The sequence below is a fragment of the Mastomys coucha genome, unplaced genomic scaffold (genome assembly GCF_008632895.1).
Source record: "Mastomys coucha isolate ucsf_1 unplaced genomic scaffold, UCSF_Mcou_1 pScaffold20, whole genome shotgun sequence".
Taxonomy (NCBI): Eukaryota; Metazoa; Chordata; class Mammalia; order Rodentia; family Muridae; genus Mastomys; species Mastomys coucha.
In genome coordinates, this window is record NW_022196903.1 from 122,716,441 (window position 1) to 122,728,127 (window position 11,687).

An 11,687-nucleotide genomic window follows, 5' to 3' on the forward strand; every position below is an offset into this window, starting at 1 on the left:
CCCAGCGAGCTAAGTCTCTGGTTTCGGTTTTGAGTTCTTCCATGAACACAGCAGGGCCACCACAGTTCTCTTTGAGGCTTCTTATGGAGTAGAAATATATGAGTAAACATTTGTTGGTAATGACTCTGCCTTAGGTACTACACAGCACACCTGCTTTCTCATTCTGTCTCCCTCTCTAAGAGTTACACTTTAGCACATATTAGCACTACCATTTTCAAATGAGCAGAAAAAGGCATGGATACTTGAAGATGGGAATTTCAAAACTAGAGCAAGGGACTAGAACAAAGTCTACTTGGTTTTAAGACTTGTTTACTGTTAGGAATTGTTTATTGTTGCACTTGCTTCATTCTTATTGACTCTTATGATACATATAATAGACTGAAACTTAAAGCTGGGTCTCTCTCTCTCTCTCTCTCTCTCTCTCTCTCTCTCTCTCTCTCTCTCTCTCTCCCTCTCTCTCCTCTCTTGCAATTCACAGGTTAACAAAAAGTGATCAAATCACTTTTTGGGAAACAACTATCATTTGATTACTGCTATAGGTCAACAAGGAGGACATCAAAGAAATGAGAACAGACTTAGTTTAAGGATACAATTGTCTTGAAGAAGAAGGTTTACTGGGAACGAAAGTCAGAATCCACAAAACAAAATTTGAAGACTTTTTCAAGGTTAGAGTGTGCAAATGAAAAGAAGCTACAGTGGTAAAGGGATAACCAGAGTGAGTCTTCATCAGGACTTGTCATTTGGCACTTATTAAACTAAGAAACTCCTCTTTATGACTTGAGGCAGTGGTATACCTTGAAGCAATACACTCACCTCCAACTCCCTGAGACTGTGAGGAAGAGCAGGGGTGAATACCCTCGAATGTTTGTCCTTGAGGAGACTGCTCAGGTGGTGAACTTCTCATGCCAGGGGCAGAGAAAAGATACCACATTGCAAACTCCAAACATATCTACTGGAAGAATGGATTTACCTACCACCTGCTGCCAGATGGTTTTTTGTTTTATTTTGTTGTTTTAGGATAGGATCTCAAACACTCATCATTCTTGCCTATCATACAATAACAAACTCAGCTATGACTTAAGAAGTTGGTAGCACTACTATAGGTACCTCAGGCTTTTCAATCCTTAGGAACAAAGCTCACAGTTACTTGGAAGCCATGATGGACCTGCCAGGTGTACTGGTGAAGGTAGGAGGGGTCGTTATATGAAAATAAGTATGTACTTCTCAAAGTCTAATATAGATAGAGATGATAGAGCACTCAGCAGCGGGTGAGAGCCATCCTCTTACATAGTCTGCCACACAAGTCTTACTGACTATTCCTGGATGTGTCATAGAGGGGCTGTGTCTGTCTATTCTCAATATCCACTAGCCATTCAATTCAACAACGAAATCTTTGCAAAGCAGCATGGTGAGATATAGGAATCCTACCACCAGATAAGGCATGCTAACATCTGAGAAAACCACACAAAGAGGAAGATGACTCCGGCACAGACCATGAGATCTTCACATGAGGGCGGGAAGGAGGGAGAGATCCTCTTTCAGTGTCTAGAGGAAAGGAACATCCGTATTTCATAAGAAGACACAGACAAGAGAATGCGAGCCAACAGTCCCTGCCAAGTTCTCCTGAGCCATCGTTAATTAATTAAACTCTGAGTCATCCATGAGGTGGAGACATGAAAGTCTGAGGGGGTTGTTGACATGATAGCTTCTTGTGTGGGGGATAATGGGTAACAGAGAAGTATGGGTCATGAAAAGAACTAAATTTCATCACAGAAATATATAAAAATGTCAAACAACAAAAAAATGAAAAACTGCTTCTAAGAGTTAAGAATCTTTCCGAGAGGTAGTGGCGTACACTTTTAATCCCAGCACTTGGGAGGCAGAGGCAGGTGGATTTCTGAGTTTGAGGCCAGCCTGGTCTACAGAGTGAGTTCCAGGACAGCCAGGGCTACACAGAGAAACCCTGTCTCTAAAAAATCAATAACAATTATCATTCTTCAGTTGACAATTCTCCTTTTTGTTGTTTTTAGACTAGCATACAAACCAATGGGCTTTCTAGGGACATTTCTATCCATATAGATCATTATACTTTGTTCTCACTTGTTCTTCTTCCTACTCATCTCACTTGTTCTTCTTCCTACTCATCTCTGGTTAGGAACTTGGGCATGGTGTAACCTCAGCAGGAGAGACGCTGAAGTAAGATGATTGCAATTGCAAGGCCAGCCTGAGCTACATGAGACACTGTCTTAAAGAAATTATCTATCTATTATGCTTCAAACATTACATGTATAATCTTCTATGCTACAGTCAATGCCATTGTGTGATTCAGTCCATAACCCTGAAGACGAAGAGCATTCTCTTTCTAGATATTCTGAGTTCAATGTCTACTATAGTGCCTGTCTGCAGGGACACAACCACGTTTCTCGTGGAAGTCATCATGCTTAACTATCAGCAAGTTCAACTTCTAGTCCCATATTACAGTAGGATTGTCTCTAAATTGCCCTGGGAAGATAGAAGGAATTGAAGAAAGAATGCTGAATGCTATTTTCAAGGAGGAAGCATTTTATTCATTCATTTTTGTTTTGATGTTTTTTTTAAAAGTGGAAATATACATGTAGTTCATTTAATTTTAAATGTTGTCCTACATTTAATTGAAAGTAATAGCTGGTACATTTATCAAGTACGATGCGATGTTTGGGTATGCTTTTCTTGGGTATTTATTTGTATGTCTTGAGTGACCTAGGGTTTCTCCTTCATTCCTCTCATGGTGGTGGCTTTTCCTTTTTCCATTGCACTCACTTTTAATATATTGCTAACCACCCGTTGACCAGTCAGATGTATTGACTTTTACTTCTTGTGCTCTTAATTTCACAATCGTACTTAACAGAGAGAGTGTAAACAGGATGTAGTGTCGATATCCCTGAAGAAGTTCTCAAGACTGTCCTAGAGGCCAACAACAGCACCTCAGGTGACTTTTGCTCTGTATGTGGGGATTTTATACTCCGTTTTACTTAGAACAAAGTAACTGAGCTTAACACACTGGCAGCAATTCACCTGGTGTTCTTACAGAGAGGAGCAGGCATCGGATCACAGTGTAAATAAATCACCAGTGCGGCTTCTAAATTCAGGATCCAGAGGCACAGCAGGTGGTGCTGTCCCTTCTCCCTTGCCTGCTGCGGAACGATTGAGTGACTTTAAACGTGTTTCGATTTTTGAGCTAACTTCTTTCTGTGAAAATGTCTTTCAAGGTCCTTGTACGTCGAAAAGAGAGGGTAAACTGATGAATAGCAATAATTCTCCTATGGTGTGTGATCTAAACCAGGCTGGTGGGAATAACTCAAAATGTTTAGCAAAAACTACACAGCAAATAGTCAAAGTCATAGCGCCATCTACAGTCTTGTCTTGGGTATTTCAAGACAAATTAGCTAGTCAATCCTGTCTACCAGCATGGGAGTCAAGTTGCAGAATTTAAGCAGGCAGGATCTGAATCAGGGTGGAAGTGCTGCTGAAGGTTGCTGTTCTGTCTTTCACAGCCATGGTTTTTAGAAGTTGGTTACTCCCACCCTCTCCGGGCTTGTGTGGTTTAGTTATAGCCATGTATGCCTATTTTGTTTCTAATTTTTAAAGTCGACTACCAATTTACCACTTTCCATGTTGATAGAAACGTGTCTATAGTTGTCTTGTTTATTACCAATTCCAAGTATCTAAATTAACGACTTCCCAGTGTTAAATTAATACAATTATATACATGTGCTTGTCTTAAATTCTGTTTCTTTCTAAATGCAGACTGAGCATCACGGAACTGGTCTCTGTGTATCTTCTCTGCTGTCTACACTGTTCTTGCTACAGAAAAATATCCTTTAGAATGAATTCTCATGAAGCAATCACTGAGTGAATGGATGCATAAATGAACTAAAAAATAAAAAAAGAACTATAATCCACATCTCTTTATCAAGGCTAGTTAAAATAATGGAAGAGCAAAAGTACTTGATCTAATTACTTTGTTATCTAAGTTACTGAAGCATGTGTGTTTGTTGGTTGTTTGTTTTAGTTTTTGCTTGTTCTCTGCAGACTTGTTCTCACTATGCTGCCTTAGCGGGCTTGGAAGTCGCTCTGTAGACAAGGACAGACTCAGACTCATAGATTTCCACGTGCATCTGCATCCCAAATGCTATTTCCATTGTTGTGGTTGAGATGGGGTATTACACAGTAGCCCAGTCTTCTAGTTCTACTTTGTTGCTGTTAGAGTAACTTAGGGGAGGAAAGGGTTTATTAGGCTTATAGTTTCATGCTACTGGCCATCACTGAGTGGGAGCTAAGGTGGGAACGTGGGCAGCTAGTCACAACATAGCCATAGTCAAAGGCAGAGAGAAACAAATACATCTTGCTGCTGACTTTCTTACTTACAAGCTTGGGTATTGCCCACTGTGGACTGGAGTCTCCTACATTAATTACCAAGACCATTTGTCAGGCCAATCTGATCTAGCAATCCCCCCAGTAAAGATTTTCTTCTGAAATAGGTTTAGATTCTGTCAAGTTAAAGCTAGCTAGGATACTCAGAGTGGCCTTAAAACATGTAGTCCAGGTTGACCTTGAATGCACAGCATTCTGGTGCTTCATCCTCCTGAATTTAGACACTGTAGGTATGTCCTACTGTATTCTGCCCTAGATGGGGTTTTAAATCACAAGTTAGGCGCTCTGTATCACTTCTAAAACATTATTTGTTAGGTGGGCATACACTCATAATTACTTAACTTTGAAATTGATACCAAGTGACATAGCGCTTTACAAGTGATCTTAGCTTTTACAAAAAGCTTAGCAAAAAAAAAGATGATTTGACATTTATGAGTATATTGAGCTGGATTTCTGTTGCCAGTGCTATGAGATGTTTTATTGGGCTTAAATTATTCATAGTGCAATTGATTTGCTTATTCTGTAAAAGTTAAATTATAAATGAACTGCCGGTTGTGCTCATAATGAAGTTAGGCAGCCAAGGAAGGGCTGAGGCATGTGGCTGTCGGCTGAGCCATAACACAGACCATTAAGTTTCAATATGTTGTAACCAAAGGCCAGTTTAATAGCTGTAAAAGCCCAGATTGCTCCAAGTCCACACACAACTCAATTGATAACACAACCACATCATTCATTTCAAGTCAAACCCTCATTCCTATTTTCTCACAGGAATCTGGGGCTCTGTCAGCTTTCTGGTTGATGACATCAACAGACATCAGATGATGACACCTGCAGATTAATGCTTTGTCCATCGTGTAAGAAGCTGATGTGGAGGGGTAGGGCTTGGGATGATCTACAAAGTAGTTTCATGTACAAGTGCAGTGCCTTTGAGGAGTGGCTATGTGGCTCAGCTGCCTAGTCTGATGACCTGAGTTTGAGCCCAAGGTGGAAGAGGAATACGAACTCCAATAAGTTGTCCTCAGATCACCATGTGTGCCGCAACACCTGTGCCCATACATAAGTTAAAAAAAAATACACAAAATAAATGTAAATTTAAAATAATTTAGAGTAGCTTTGCTATTAGATACATTATTTTCATTTATCTTTGTTGAGACAGTCTGATTCTGTAATTCAGGTTGGCTTAGAATTCAGTAGGTTTCCTAGGCTCTCCTGAAACTCATAGCAATCGTTCTGTCTCAACCTCTCAAGGATAGCTTCAAAATGAAATATTTTTAATTTATTCAATTTACTTTTAAGTGATGAAAATAAATTCACGGTAGATTCAGAAAAATGTCTGCTTGGTTCATGTTACCAGCCAGAGCCACACTGGATGAAGTTCTCTGAGAAAACCCAGTGCATTGTCTGTTCCTCTATTGAGCCAAATGTCTTGCAGAGCCCTACGATATCCCACCATAAACTTCTATGATGACAAACAAAAGAGATGGCACTCATTTTTTTATGTGCAAGATAGTACATTCCAGAGCACAGTGTTTCAACACAAGACTCCTAAATAACTCACATAAAGTTGAGCCCAATTGATATCTTCAGGTTATTCATTTTACTATACATAAAAGTTTTAGAATCTGCTAAGAAAGTAAGAACATCTCTGTAGGACAATAAATAAATAATTAAATACTATAAATAATTGAAATTTCCCCCCAACTCATCAAATTCTAAGGATTAAAAGTATTCCATGATAGATTCTCAGATAGCTATGAGGTAGCAAGTAATATTGTTCTTGTGTTTTATCTGAAGAAATGAAAGAACCAAGATCCGTGGTCAGTAACTTGCCCTTGACAACTCAGAAAGTCAGCAGCTGAATTTGAACTCAGATAGTTCGATTTCAAAGCCCTTGTAGGGAACCAGCATGCTCATTTCATATTCAAGGAATGCATATGCAAACAACAGCATATTTATACCCAAAGTCAGTGACTTTCTCTGGTAAAAAAAATAAACAAACAACACAAAAACAAAACAAAACAAAAGAGAAAAATACCACCTCCCCACACTGAGGTAAATGTTTAAAAATTCACAAGCCATTTACACTTCACTGCAAATGTATTTTTATTTCCACTTTAAAAATGTAAAAGAATAATCTGAGCACACAGGGCATTAATGAGCCACAGGAAAGCACAGTATCTAGTTAAGACCTGATTTAAATAATACCAAGAGCAGGAGCGTAGCCAAGAGCTGGGATCAATATTCAGTGTATGAACTAACAGATGCAACCAGGAGAGTCCAGATCAGGGAATCTGCTTCAGAACAGAGGCTCGGGCCATGATGCACCAGGCTCTCTGAAAGCTGCAGGGAAGAGGAGTGAGGATTCATAAGCTGTCAGCATGAGTCCAAAAGACAGCTCAGTCATCAGCTTTGAAATAGCAACTGCAGCAGACGGCTACGAAATTCACCCTCCAGTTTATTTTATTTTTTTTTTTAAATTTTCTGCAGTTTATTTATGTTTTCAGCTGGATATATCTTTGTTCAGTGTTAATGCCCCAGCTTCAAAAAAAATTTACTTTGGACTTTTGCCTAAAGCCGGGAGGGAGCAGTGGGGATTGTGTATGCCTTCCATCCAAAACTAAAAGTAGTCATGATGCACAGACCAATCATTTTCAAAACAGTGGATAACAAGCTGTGAATGAACAATAAAAAAAAAAAAAAGACAGAAAGGAAAGAAAATAAGCTCTGTACTTGTCTAAGCTTAGCATGTTTAGAATGTGGCCAAGCCATCCAGAGGGCAGGAGAGGTAAGAGGATGCTGGAGACTTCCCTAAGCTGAGCCATCTGGAAAGACAAAGATGCTAAGAGTTCACAGGCAAAGACTGAGAGATCTGTGCAGGGCTGGTAGCAAATCAGCAATGCAGAGCAAAGTCGAGGTAGAGAAAGGAAAGAGAAGTAAAGGAAGGAGGAAAGGAGACAGTAAGGGAGAAAGGGAGGGCGTCACAGGGAGCTTCTAGTCCAGCAGTTTTGCAGTGAGTGGAAAAATGGAGGTAGCACCATCAGGGCAACACCTAGAGACCCAATGGACACTGTTACCACTCTTCCTCGTGGCTTGAACTCACTCTGCTCCCCTTTCTTGATGCACACTGGCATCTCCCTAGGGATTGTGACCAGAGTCTGGATGGGCTGGAATCTAAACTGAGTTTTTATTTCTAGCACCCTGCTTTTGTTGTTTGTTTTGATTTTTGGTTTTATGTTTGTTTGTTTGTCATTTCCCCAGGAGAAGTAGCCAGTCTCAAGAGGCTGAGTGAGAATACTAAATTATATGTCTCAGAAACTGAAGCACTGAAGGCTGGGTGGTGGCTTTGAGAGTAGGACTGTTTGCTGTGGAAGGCTGGGGACCTGAGTCTGGGTACCCAGCAGATGTCCCAGGCCTGTAACCCCAGTATAAGACTGTGGAAACAACATGATTCTCAGAGCTTCCTGGCCATGCAGTGTAGCCAAAACTGTGCACAACAATAAGGTAGGGAAGTGAATGAAGATACCCAACATCAACCTCAGGTTTCTGTGTATGTGTGTCTGCGTGAGGGAGGACCTCCTGTCCCCAACACACACACACACACACACACACACACACACTGAGAAAGGACTGAGAACAAAAATACTTAAAGTTCAGGAAGACAAAGCTATTCACCTAGGTGTCTGTACTCACAGAAAAGACTTTCACAAATGATTGTCAAGTAATAGTATCAAACATAAAAGAATAGTAAGAATTCATCCCCAGCAGACTTTCACTAAAGGAAAAGGAAGATTTGGGTCTAGCAAGATGGCTTAGCAGATCAGGGCACTTGCCACCAAGCCAGATGATCTGAATCCCATGCCTGGGAGCATATAATGGGAATAGAAAACCAGCTCCCCAGAGCTGTCCTCTGGCTGTGCATGCACTGGTACACACACATTCTCACCATTATCATGCACTCAATAAGTAATATATGTTAAAGAAAGAACAAAGATCTTTAGAAAAAATACCCCATGATAAAAATGTTTATCTAGAGATAAAAATGGAGAACACAGGAAATAACTTCCAGAGTTCAGACCACCAGAGCTCAGGTAAAGGCTGGGCATGCTAGCACAGGCCGGTTACTGGCTATGGTAGGGTATTGAGCAGAGACAGTATGCCTGGGGTTTGCTGGCCAGCCAGCTTGATCTGTGACGTCTACGTTCAGTTAGACTCTGTCTCATAAACTAGAAAGCAATAGAGGAACACAAAACTCTGGCCACTACAGGCATCTGAATATGCCAGCATATCCACACAACATGTGTATACTCATACAGACAAATGCTAACACACACGTACAAATGCAGGCACACACACACACAATCACTCATGCATATTGGTGCACACATGCAGAAAGACACATTAATACAAAAGAGTTTAAGACGTAACTTCTTTAATTTACAAAACTCATCTAAGAAAAATGTATAGTTGACATCATACTTAAAGTTTAATAACCTAAGGTAAGGTCAAAGTATAGACTTTCATGGAAGTATGAAGCATTTTTATTTAAATATGCTTAGATTGCTTGTGCTTAAAATCCAGCAGCTTATGGAAGAAAAGTTGCAAAAATAATGGAATGAGGTACCAAGGCTTCACAGTACAAGACTAATATAAAATCCATTGCTTTTCAGTACATTAACAGCAAACACTTATAAATCAAAACTGTAGGTGATAATACCACCTGTAGTAACTTGGGAAGAATGAAACATGACATGACAGTCTACAGTGTCAGAGAAAAACACAGAACATTGTCCAGTGAGTTCAAAGAATGCATAAATAATTGTACTTTGTTTAGGAATCCGTATTCTTTTCTTTTATTTTGAGATAGGATCTCATTATGTAGTCCTAGCTGTCTTTGAACTCATAGACATCTATTTGCCTCTGCCTCCTGAGTGCAGGAATTAAAGATGTGTGCTACCATACCTGTCTGTGAATCAGCATTTTAAAGGTTTTAACTCTCTTTAAACTTATCTATAGATCCAATATGACTAAAATCTAAATTCTAAAAGGGGTTCTATGGAGTTGATGAGCCAGTTCAAAACCGAACACAGTAGCACAAATCAACTGAAACAGCTTTGGACGAGAATAAAGTTCAAGCCTCATCACTGCCTGATTTCAATGCTTATTATTAAACTATAGCATTCAAAAGTTCAGTGGTCATGGTAGGAAAATACACAAAGTAGCTAGTGGGACAGAGCACATGGAAACTGTAAAGGGCTTTTAAGGGCAACAGTAACCCCATGAGATTGTTGAAACAATTAGATGTTCACAAACAAAACTAGGACCTTCAAGGCACATGTACAAAGCATCTGAAATAGTCATAGACCTCAAGGTAAAACCCGAAGCTACAATCTTTCAGGACCAAAAGGTATAAGAAACGTTTTATAGTATTGAATTAGGCAGCAAGTTCTTAGAAATAGTGGCTGAAGTATGAAAAAAAGACTTCATCAAAGTTTAAAAACAGATGTTTTGTGAATGTTCTGCTAAAAACCAACAGCAAAACACCATCCACAAAAAAAGATGAGCTGTAACCAAAACAAAAACAAACACTCTTGTTTCATATCCAGCTGTTTTTATTCTCACGTATGTAAATCCTTCAGATATAAAACTTAAGAAAACAAAATTCTCAAAAGATGTGCTCAATTATTTCATCACAGAAAATGTACAGATAGTAAGTGAAAACATGAAAATAAATCCAAGACTATTTGCCATTTAAGAACTTCAAGCTAAAAGTGCAATCATACACAGTTATATATCAATAAAAGTTGCTAAAAGGCCCAAAGAGATGGCTCAGGGGTTAAGAGCACTGCCTGGCTTTCCAAAGGACCTGAGTTCAGTTCCCAGAGTCTATAGGATGGCTCAAAAACGTCTATAATTCCAGTCCCAGAAGATACAATGCCCTCTTCTGACTTTCTCTCATACCAGGCATGTATATGGTACCAAGACATACGTGCAAGCAAAGTACTGCAATACAACAGATAAATCTAAAAATTAAGATTTTTCATAAGAGAAGATTTACCTATCCTTACTGCAACTTGAGATGCCAAGGTTGGTTGACATCCATGGGAAGCCTCCCTTTTTCTGAAGAGAAAGGGAGGAGGGGTGGATGGGGGTCAGGGAGGGGAGGTGGGGGGAGTGGATGGAGGTCAGGGAGGGGAGGTGGAGGAGGAGTGGATGGGAGTCAGGGAGGGGAGGTGGGGGTAGACTGAGAGGAGAGGAGGAAGTGAAACTGAGACTGAGATGTAAAGTAGACTAATCTTTTTAAAAAGATTGATTTCAAAAATAAAAAAATTAAGATTTTCAAACAGGAATGGTTAAAATGGCCAGCCATATATTCCCACACTGAATGATCCAAGCATCACACTCGTAGGTGCTTACCTGAGATATCATACTTGTCCATGGACATTCATAGCAGCTTCATTTATAGGTGACCCCAAACAAAGACAACCCAAATGACATCAACAAATACACAGATAAAAATGACAATTTATATCCACAGAGGAATGCTCAACATTTAAAAAGAATGAAGAACTGATACAAACGCTGAGGTGCAGATGTATGAATTCAAAAATAGTAGCACCAAGGGGAGGAAGATGAACTGAAAAAAAAACCTGGACATGTTGTGCTATTCCATTCACATAAACTGTATGAGTCATACGTGGCAGTGCACTCCTTCAGTCTTGGGACTTGGGAGTCAGAGGCAGGAGGAGCTCTGGAAGGTGGAGGCCAGCCTGGTCTGTGTAGTGAGTTCCAGGCCAGCCAGAACTATAAAGTGGGATTCTGTCTTAAAAACAAAATGATAACCTCTATGAAGTGCAAACTGAAAGCAGACTGGTGTTTGTTCAAGGGAGGAGGCATTGGGAAGGGGCAGAAGCAATGGGTACATTCATCATCTTGGCTGTGGTGATATGATCATTACAAGAAACCATGGGAATTACTTATAGATTTGGATTATTACAAATTCATTACACACAAAGCTGCCAATATCTCATCTTCTCAAGGATGTATCTAACACACACATATGTATATAAATATGTATATAAATATACATATATATATATATGTGTGTGTGTGTGTATGAAAATACTGTTTTAAAGTTACAACACTGTTCTTCGGTAGAGCAAAAACGAAGAAATAAATGATATAAGAATTGATCACAGGAGCTGGAGAGATAGCTCATGTCTAAGAGTACCGGCTACTCTTTCAGAGGACATGAATTCAATTCTTCACATTTACAT